Source organism: Nicotiana sylvestris, chromosome 2, assembly GCF_000393655.2.
Source record: "Nicotiana sylvestris chromosome 2, ASM39365v2, whole genome shotgun sequence".
NCBI lineage: Eukaryota > Viridiplantae > Streptophyta > Magnoliopsida > Solanales > Solanaceae > Nicotiana > Nicotiana sylvestris.
In genome coordinates, this window is record NC_091058.1 from 196900674 (window position 1) to 196911348 (window position 10675).

Below are 10675 nucleotides of genomic sequence, written 5' to 3' on the forward strand. Positions count from 1 at the left end.
ATATTGGCAAAAGAAACAACATACAATAGTAGCAGAAATAACCATAGAATTTGGTAGTGAACAAAGTTAGATAGTCAGGGCTCGCACGTATAGCCAAAGTAAAGAAGAGAGTTAAAACAAGTACATGTCTCACAGTAACAAGTGAGGATACCATTTGAGAAATAAGAGTTTCAACAATGGTCGAGTTTAAAAGATGGTAAAACTCAGAATCAGATAAATCACATAAAGAAAAAGAGAGTCTGAAACAAGGAACCTTAAATCGAGTCAAGTATTCAAACAAACAATCTCAGACCCAAAGACCTAGGGTTTTCAACAATAATCGAGTTTAAAAGATGGTAAAACAAATAAGTCAAACAAAAACGAGGAACTAAATCGAACCAGTACACAAAACAAACAGTTTCAAAGCTCGAAGGAGACCAAAAAGAATTAGGGTTTTCAACATGCTGACTCAGATAGAAGAACAACATGAGCAAAACATAGCAGAATCACAAACAACATTAAAAATCGAAAAAGAGATCTTTCGAAAAACCTAAAGGAAAACCTTAACGAAAAGTCGTTTTGAAAGGAAAGTTGAAGAACTTTCGAGAAAAACACTTAAAACATTCATAGCAAATACAGATCTAAAGTAGGACTGAAAGAAAATGAAAAGATCTTAAAGATTAGGGTTTTGAAAAACCCAGAAGAGGTGAGAAAGGCCTTGAAAGTTTCAGATCTAACCAGGAAAGTCAAGGATCTACCTTGAAAGGCCATGGATGGTCGGAGAAAAGCCATGAACCGCAGTCGAGCAAGGACTAGACTAGATTCCTTTGAGGAATGGCCATGAAACCACAGAAACAAACACCTAGGAGCTATAGGAGGCCATTACACATCTCCAATGGCCATGGGAGGCCATGGATTAGGTAGGGTTTAGGGCGGATTAGGGTGGGGATAGATGGTGGCGGCTAGGGTTCATGAGGTTTCAGAGAGTGTTGAGAGAGCAGAGGGATTCAGAGGCGGCGGTTGGCGAGAAATGAAGTAGGGTAAGGGGTCGTTTGGGGTTAAAAAGGTAAGGGGTAATAAGGGTCGTTGATCTAAATGATCAACGGTTGGGATTAAAGGGGTTAGGTGGGAAACCGGGTTGGGTTGTTTAAATGGGTTAGGGGTCGGGTTTAAACAAAATTGGGCCGGGGAAAATTGGATCTGATTGGGGTTCAATTTAGGCTACAATTGAAATGCAATTTGGATATTATTTAAACAACCAATTTTTCCCTTTTAAAATTATACAAAATAGTAAATTAATTTCTGGAAACAAATTAAAAGCACTAAAATGACTTATAATATATAATTAACCATTTAAAAATACTGGACTTAATTTTTATAAATATAAACACAATTAAATCTATAAAGAGGCTAATATTGCGATTATATGCAATTTAGCTTTGAAAATACTAAATAAGTTTGTAAAAATATGCTAAAAATTACCTTAGCTATATTTTAGCCTAAATATGAAGGTCCAATAAATGAATTACCAAAGATAGTAATTTTGGAAGTAATTATTGGGTTTGTATGGACAAAATAGGGGAATAAATTAATTTAAAACCCTTTAAAAAATAAGGAAGAATAATAAAATATTTGGACATACTTATATATGCATACATATGCTATTTTGAAGGTATTTTGCATATTGAAAAATATATAGGGAAAATTGGGTATCAACACACCTCGTGTGTAGATTCAGGTATTTCGGAACCCGATAGCGGGTGTTGATTGCTCAGAGGCGGAGTCGTCGGAGTTAGCGAGGTGGCTACACGACATTCGCAGCACTGCTTCCTTCCTCTAATTTTCATTACCGTACTTAGTACATTTTTAGACTCTTGTTGTATTCAGACCTTGGTAGATGCTCATGACAAGTGACACCCCGATGTCAGGCTTGTGTAATTATTTTGCACTTTTCTTTTGAGTTTTATTATGAGATTATTGGTTTATAAATAGTATAAAAACAACTTTTATTGGAAAACGGTTAATTCAGGAGTTGCATCGGCTGGTCTAGTTTCACGATAGGCATCATCACGACCGGGTCAGTTTTTGGGTCGTGACAGAGTGTGCTGGCCAAATTTACTTTGTGCAACTAAAAAGTTGATAGTAGGTTTTGAAATCTCTTCTTGCTTGTTTTGACAATGACTGACTTAGAGTGAAAGACACAATGACACAAAGAAACAATATTAACAAGAAATGCTCCTGTCGGGAGGACAAAAGGAAGAGTTTTTTTTTCTTTTTTTCTCTTTTTTTTCAATAACTAGCCTTAATGATCATGACATGCATTTTGGACTCAACCGCCTGATCTATCAGACTAAACCAATCTTCCCTTTTACCATTCTTATGACCTTTGAAGTCGGGATTGTTCGTGCCAATCCTTTGCATCAGCTTCGCGACTCACTTTCGACTAGTGGTGCCCCGAGGGGTTTTCACCAACAAATCTCTCTCATTTATTAATCTTTGCTTACGGTCACCTTACAGTGCCCGTGAAGGTTTTCACTAGCAAGACTCTCATTTTTTCTTTCTTTCTTTTTTTTCTTTATTTCATTTTTTTTCTTTCTTGTTTGAGCAACTTAATAGTATTCTATGTCATATGACAACTGTTGCTCATTGCATGTGCCTTTTGGCATTCGTGAAGGCTGATCATGAGGTCTTTATTTGGAATAGTTTTGGATAGGTTCGGAAAGAAAGAATAGTAAGAAGGCTCAAAGTAGACTCAATATGATGTGTTGTACACTTACAACTCTTGGAATTGACTCTTTCAAAAACTAAAAGAAGCTCATGCCCCAGTTTTAGATAATGAATTTTTCTTCTTCTTTTTTTTAATTCTTATTTGGGTTAGACCGAACTGTGAGGCTGCCTACATATTCTTTTTTTAAGGAATCAGGTCAAACGTAGTTCAAAACATCTGACCTAAACTATTTTTCATATTTCTTTCTATTTCTTTTCTTCTTTTTTCTTTTTTTTTCCTTTTTTTTAACTCAAATTGACCCAGCTTTTATTTTCTAGGGGCATGGACCTTTGACTATTTTTTTTTCCTTCTTCTTCTTCTTTTTTTCACTTGAACTTCCAAAGAGCTTCCCCAGTTTGTACTCCTGGGGCATGGACTTTTATTATTATTATTATTACTGTATTTATTTTAGACTTTTAACTCTAAGCTTGATTCCAAATAGGGTGGTCAAAGAAAATAACGCCGCCTCAAGAAGGGGTAACAAGGGGTATAAGTGTTTGGGTAGCAGAAAAAGGGCCTCCCAACCTCGAGAATGCCAAAAATAGTATCTTTTCGCGATCACAGCATTGACGAACCTGTCTGTCTTCTTGGTGTGTCGTTTCAACCCTTAATGTCAAACTTTCGACCAAGCTTCAATTGATGCAATATCCTCAAGCCCTATCTTCACAATGATTTGAAGGTGAATTTTACTTGACCTTACTTCAAAATTATTTCAACTCTTTTTCATCATCAACAGTGCCTTTTCCTCAGTTGTCCAATTCAAGACTAAATCAGTTTTCTAAAATCTGGCCAAAAATTTTGCATACATGTCATATCACTAAAACTAGCGGGAAAAGAAATGAGCATGGAATGACATGAAAGGAAAAACTCTATTTTATTGAGTAAACAACAAGACAAATAACCAAAAATCCGAGTTACAACCCTAAAATAACCCGGCTAATGAAAGTAGCAATAAAACCAGACATATAAGACTCACACAAACAGAATAGTGGGATAGAAGGGTTTGACTCAATAAAATAAATAAAATCTGGATCACACCCCTGAAATAACCCAGATAATAGAAAAAATATCAAAACAAGCTACCAAGATTTCTTCCTTATGAGGAGGGAATGACTTGTCAATTGCTAAGCTTGACATTTAGCCACAAATTTGCTCATCAGAATCACCATGGCCTTCTCCAATTTAAGTCGGCAAGTTCCCGAGAGGATTCTCATACTCCATGTCACCAGGCATCATCCCCACAAAGTGTGCATCATCAGGTGCAGGTAAAGGATTCTGCGTGATATTCTGGGTGTCACTGTCTTGGATCACAATCAGTTTTTCCTGGATTATCCTTTCTATTTCTATTTTCAAATCCCGACAACTTTCAACATTGTGTCCCTGGGCATTGGAATGGTATTCATACCTTTTAGAAGGGTCAAAGCTTCATGTACATTGGTCCACATGATTTGGAGGAATAAGTGCAATCATGTCATAATGCTTTAATTTCTCTAACTAGCTTGCATAAGACTCTCCTATTGGTGTAAAATTATCTTTCAACCTCTATTACTCTCTATATCTCTAGCTTGGATGTGGGTTATAGGGCACATGAAAATTTTTTGGAGGCTGGTGGAGATTTTGCGGTGCTCGTGCTCGCCTTCTAGGGTGTTTTGGTGGCTGGACAACATACTAAGGTGGAGTAACAGAGTATTGTGGGTTCTGAGGTGGATAGTAATGCTCAGGGAAGTTATTAGAAAACAGACGAGGCTGGTCATACCTTTGAGACATTCTCCTAGGACCTCTTCTGGACCCTGATGTCATCATGATTTCTTCGTCCTTCTCATTCATGTCACTACATTTATCAGATTCAAACTGGACAGCTTGAGTTGCGGCTTTGAGAACTGCTTGACTTATAATTCTGTCTGTCTTAAGACCATTCTCAACCATTTCCCCCATTTTGATTGCTTCCGAGAAGGATTTACCCACTGCAGACATCATGTTTTAAAAATAATCTAGCTCTTGAGCCTGAAAAAAGACAATGATTAGCTCATGGTCATCCATAGGTGGCTTAACTCTAGCTGCTTGCTCTCTCCATTTAATAGCATATTCTCTGAAACTTTCAGTTGGTTTCTTCTTCAGGTTTGAAAGGGAATTGTGGTCTGGGGCGATGTCGATATTGTATTGGAACTGTTTGACAAAGGCCCAAGCCATGTCATCCCAGACATGCCAGTGAGAGGTATTTTGATCCATAAACCATTCGGAGGCTGCTCCCATAAGGTGGCAAGTGGACATAGGGGAACATACATAAATCCTTGAAGGCAATACTCTTCTGACCAGCCAACCCTCATGTTTTTCATGTGTTGTTCTATACTTTTCACTCTTTGGGTCATTTCTTCCTCTGCCATCTTTCGGGTAGGCTTCTCAATATTTGCAGAAATATCAAACAAGTACAAGTGGTACTCATGAGAGTGGTACTGGTCTTGCTGGGTAGCAAACTGTGACTCATGAGTTTTCTTCTGTACCACCGTCGGTTGCGGGATGGTCAAGACGGGTATAACAGTAATGGTTGTCTGATTGGTTGTTAATAGCAAACTTTGAGAGCATACAATAGAAAATCTAGTTGTAATCGTACAATTAGGATAAGGAATAAACCCATGTGGATATGATTGATCAGACAATGAGACCAGAATGACAGTAGTCAAGATGGGTGTGAACTCCGGGAAACCGGGAATAGATAAGGGCGGTCCTTGGCCATTTGCCCATGCTTGACACATTTCAGTCATCTTTTGTTTCAGTACTCTATTTTCCTCAACCACAATAGACTCTTGTTGAACCCTCTGACCCTGAGTCTCATGACTGCATGCAACAGCTTCGATGTCAGTTGTCATTTTTTCCATTGGATTTTGTGTTTTCAGCTTACCACAAACCGACCGCCTCAACTTCCTTCACAATTCAAAACAAAAACATGTTAGAATGGACTCAGTCGGTCCTTATTATTATCATCATTTTTTTTCATTTTTCATTTTTTTTCATTTGTTTCTTTTAATGGAGATCGAACCTGATGTGGGTTGCCTACGTATCATGTGGGAACATGAATTTGATCTTGTGTAGTTCGGGAAGATTAGGAATAAAATAAATAAACTAACTCTTTTTTTTGGTTTTGAACTTTTTCGAAAGAAATACTTAAAAAGAAGAACAAAATATTTTTGGATTTCAATTTGTTTGTTTGTTTGTTTTTTTAAAATTTTTGAAAAGAAAGACTTCTAAGGAAGAAAGAAAATATTTTTTTGAATTTTGACTTTTTTTGGAATTTCGAAAGAAAAACTTCTAAAGAAGAAAGAAAAATATTTTTGAATTTATGGATTATTATTCTGAATTTATGAAAGAAGTACTTCTAAAGAAAAAGAAAATATTTTTGAATCTTGAATTTTCTTTTCAATTTTCTAAAGAAGAATGAAAATATTTTTGTATTTTTTTTATTTTGAGAAGAAATTAAAAGAAAATATTTTTGTATTTTTAAAAATTGGGGTCTCAAAGAAAAAATTTTCTAAAGAAGGAAGTAAAAGAAAATGTTTTTGGATTTTTGAAAATTGGGGGCCGGAACCGATGAGGTTTGCCTACGTATCTCACATTCGGTAAGAATCAGACCCGCGTAGTTCGCTCAGTTTTGACGGAAGATGGTAACATGACACTTGAAAATTTTGGCTCATTTTGAAATGACTTTTCTTTTTCTTTTTTTTCCAGAATTTCGGAAGAGTTTTAGGATTTTCAAATACCTACCTCACTCTTGGGTTTTATTTTTTCTTTCCCTATTCTAGAAGTCTGTCAACATGCAAGTCGAATCAAACAAATGCGCAAATAGCACGTAAGATGCATCAGGATGGTCTTTTAGTTTTTGGGTACACCTGTCCTAGACGGACCCAACCCCTGTGTTGAGTCGCCAAAGTCAAATGCACATGATGCAAACAAGTGTTCCTACTAGGGTTCCGGCATGAGGCTATATTATTCTAGGTTTAAAAATCTGGGTGTATTATTCTAGACCTGGCTTACCCGAACGAATAGCTCGAGCTGGGGGGGTAGCGTACCGGGAATACAGAAGCTTCACCGGCTTTGCAACTTGTCCGAACCTCATTCTAAAATTGGGATATGACTCTAACAAAAAAGAAGTCACACGAAATGCTCACTTCCCAGATGATTTAGAAGACTCGGAGAGAAGAGGGTTTCGTAACAATTTATATACAGTCCAAACAATATCAAAGCGGTAAAAAGCGGCATTTAACACATTAGGCTCAAACATATAAAAATCAGATAATAAATAAAGCCAACTATAAAAGTTATTCTATGCTCGAATTCTTTAACCTTGAACCAAAAGTTCTAGGTTATGATCCCCAGCAAAGTCATTAGAGCTGTCACACCTCCTTTTTTACCACCCGAAAGAGAGTATAAGGGAGTTTTTCCAATTAAACTTATATAAATCGAAATGAGATTATTTTATTTAATTTTTAGAGTCTCCACTTGGAATAATTTAAGGTGTTCCAACTTACTGATTTATTTTAAATCCCAAATCGAGGAAAATCGGCTTTATTTAAAAGTCTGCGAAACCAGAAATTCCAAGTAAGGAATTCTGTTAAACCGGGAGAAGGTGTAAGGTATTCCTGGGTTCCATGGTTCTAGCACGGTCACTTAAACAAGTTACGATTGTCGTACACTTGCATTTTGGGAACATGCCGCAAACCATGCTACATGAAATGCACTCGCGATTCGCGACATATTTTATTTTTATTATTATTCGAAGTTATGGTCAGGTCATATAAAATGCACACCCGAATTGAATTTATGTATCATGACCATGCCACGGGAACCGAACCCATGACAACGATGATTTATTTTTAATCATGCCTAAAGTAAGCTACGATATTCATGATTATTTCTTTCTACGATGTAATCCGCCATTTTAGAAGGTAGGGGTAAGAACTGCATACACTCAACCCACCCCAAACCTCACTTGCGGGATTAAACCGGGTTTGTTGTTGTTAAGTTATGGCTCTTTCACATGAGATTAGTAAAAGATAACACAATATCTGTAAATAAAATAAAGGAGAACATTATAAGGTTATTTCTTTCCATTCAAATTGTAAAAAAGGCACATGAGATAATTTCCTCTACGACAAACAAAGGTTTTCACATTTATACTAGTTCAAAGCCAAATATTAAATTTCACAATCAACTAATCACACACAAAACTACGAACTAAAAATTTTAATATATGAACTTCAAGGTTAAAGCATTAACATGCATAAAATGAAAAGTGACGGATGAAATTAGAAACTTATTGGGTCAAGAACATTAGTTTCAGGGCTATAATCAGCATTGAGAAGAAAATAGGAAGCAGTGACAGTAGCCACCATAGTCGTCCTTCTTACGAGTTTATCAGTTCTGGGTTCATTTTTTCTTAGCGAATTATTGGTAGCAGATGCATCATCCACAACAGTATATTTCACAAATTCATGCGAAGTCTTGGTCTTATCCTCAATTTCAATCAACGTGTATGCTTTTATATTGAAAATTTTTGCTTTCAATATTACATATGCACTTCTAAGTCGAACAAACACAGGAACTTGACCACTGACCGGAGCTCGAAACCTCGCCGCGAAGCTCAAACGGAACCCCACAAACTTCCAACTTCGAACTGGGTCTGACAAAGACAGAAGCCCGCTATTTCAAGGTTGAAATGAAGCTCTTTTTTTGCTGGTTTTGGCTCGATTTCATTGTGTTTTCTGGGCTAATTTTGGAAGATTTTCTGCTGGATTTTCGTTGCCTTTTAGATGTGTTTTTGGTCTGATTTCCGTTGGGGAATGGGACTGATTTTGGGGTCAGCAAAAGGTTGGCTATAGCTGATAGGTTTCAATGTGTTTTGAGGTAAATTTTTGTATAAAAATGATGAAGAAAATGGTTAGATCCAAGGTTCTTTCATGGTTGTTCTTGGTTGAGATTTTTATGAGGAAGAAGAGAATGTTGGAGCTTTTTTCCATTTCTTTTTGTTAGGAAGAAGAAGATAATCCTCCCATGTCTTTCTCATACTCTCTCTATCTATCCGTCTCTATCCCCTTTTTCTTGTTTTATAGTGTGGTCAATATATAATTGTGTGTGTGCTTGTTAGGGAATATTTTATGAGTGGGCCCTATGCAAAAAGTGGAGAGCAAGAATATTTGAGTAGTTCCAAAAGATGTGTTGTAGTGTGAATTTTGTGAAAGAAAAAAATAAAAACAAAATTCAAGTGATTCCCAAAAAATGCATGAGCCAAAATGCTTTGTATAATGCAAGAGTGGATTTTCGAGTACTTATTCTCTGAAGGTCACGTGATGTGAATACCCGGCCGGTCATCTTAAGAATTAACACCCTGATCCCCTATTAACTGTTTTCCCGAGTTTATTTCTGCTATTTTGATTTGTCGGGATGTTCGATTTTGAGTTTTGGGGAGTGTTGGGATAATTAGTCCCAGAATGAGAGCTTAAGTATTGGAAAGTTGACCATAGTCGGAACAGTGTGAAGACGACCTTGGAATGGAAATTCGATGGTTCTGTTAGCTCCGTTGGTTGATTTCTGGCTTAGAGGCATGATCAGATTGTGTTTTAGAGGTCCGTAGCTAATTTAGGCTTGAAATGGCGAGAGTCAAATTTTTGAAGTTTCTGGTCCGATAGTGAGATTTTGATCTAAGGGTCGAAATAGAATTACGAAAATTGGAGTAGCTCCGTAGTGTTAAATGTGATGTGCTTGCAAAATTTCAGGTCATTCGGACGAGATTTGATAGACTTTTTGATCGAAAGCATAAGTTAACAGTTCTTGAAGTTCTTAGGCTTGAATCCTATGTTAAATTGGTGATTTGATGTTGTTGTGAGCATTCCGAAGTTTTGAACAATGTCATAGGATGTGCTGGTACAATTGGTTTGAAGGGACTCGGGTGAGTTCCGGGTAGGTTTCGGGATGTTATAAGCCAAAAATCATAGCTGTTGTAGGTCCAGAAGAGTTGCAGGCCTTTGAACCCACCAGTGCGGTCCGCACAAAATCCAGTGCATCCACGGTGGGGGCTGTGCGGCCACACAAAAAGCAGTGCGGTCCGCGATGAGGAAAATTTCACTGGTCCTAGTTCGGAAGCTCATATCTTTTGATCTACAAGGAATTTTCGGATGATTCAAAAACAAAAGTTGCATCCCTTTTTGTCTAGTTTCCACAAAAATAAAGAAATCACAATTTGAATATCTGTAGAGATAGTTATGGCCAAAATACTAAAGCCTATCACTGCAGTCAAAACCTGTGCAGACAGTAGTCGTTTTTGTGCGGACCGCACTGGTTTTGTGCGGACAACACTGATTTTTGTGCATTCTGCAGTGGTGGGAATCTGGGGGGTGCTCTATAAATATGAGGTTTTGGATTTTATTTCATATTTTGACATAGAGAGCTCGGATTTTGGCAATACTTCGAAGGTTTTTCTAGAAATTCATCGGGATAAGTGATTCTAACTCAGATTTGGCTAGAGTACATGAATCCATCATTGAATTCATCATTTAATTTGTGATTTGGGATGGAATTTGGGAAGAAAACTTGTGAAATCTCTCAAAAATGTAAAATGATAATTTGAAGGACCAAATGGTATCGTAATTGGATAATTTTGGTATGGTTAGACTCGTGAGGGTATGAGGATTCTGAAAATATAAAGTTTTCCTGATTTTGAGACGTGGGCTCGGGGGGCATTTGGTCATTTTACATAATTCTGCGTCTTAGCTTAGAATTTAATTGTAGAATCAGTTACATGAAGTATTATTTACATTACGCAATTGAATTGAATAGATTTGGGTCATTTGGAGTCGAGTACTCGTGGCAAAGACGTGGTGTTGGGTTAATTTTGAACCATTTCGAGGTAAGTGGCTTGTCTAACCTTATTTGGAGGAC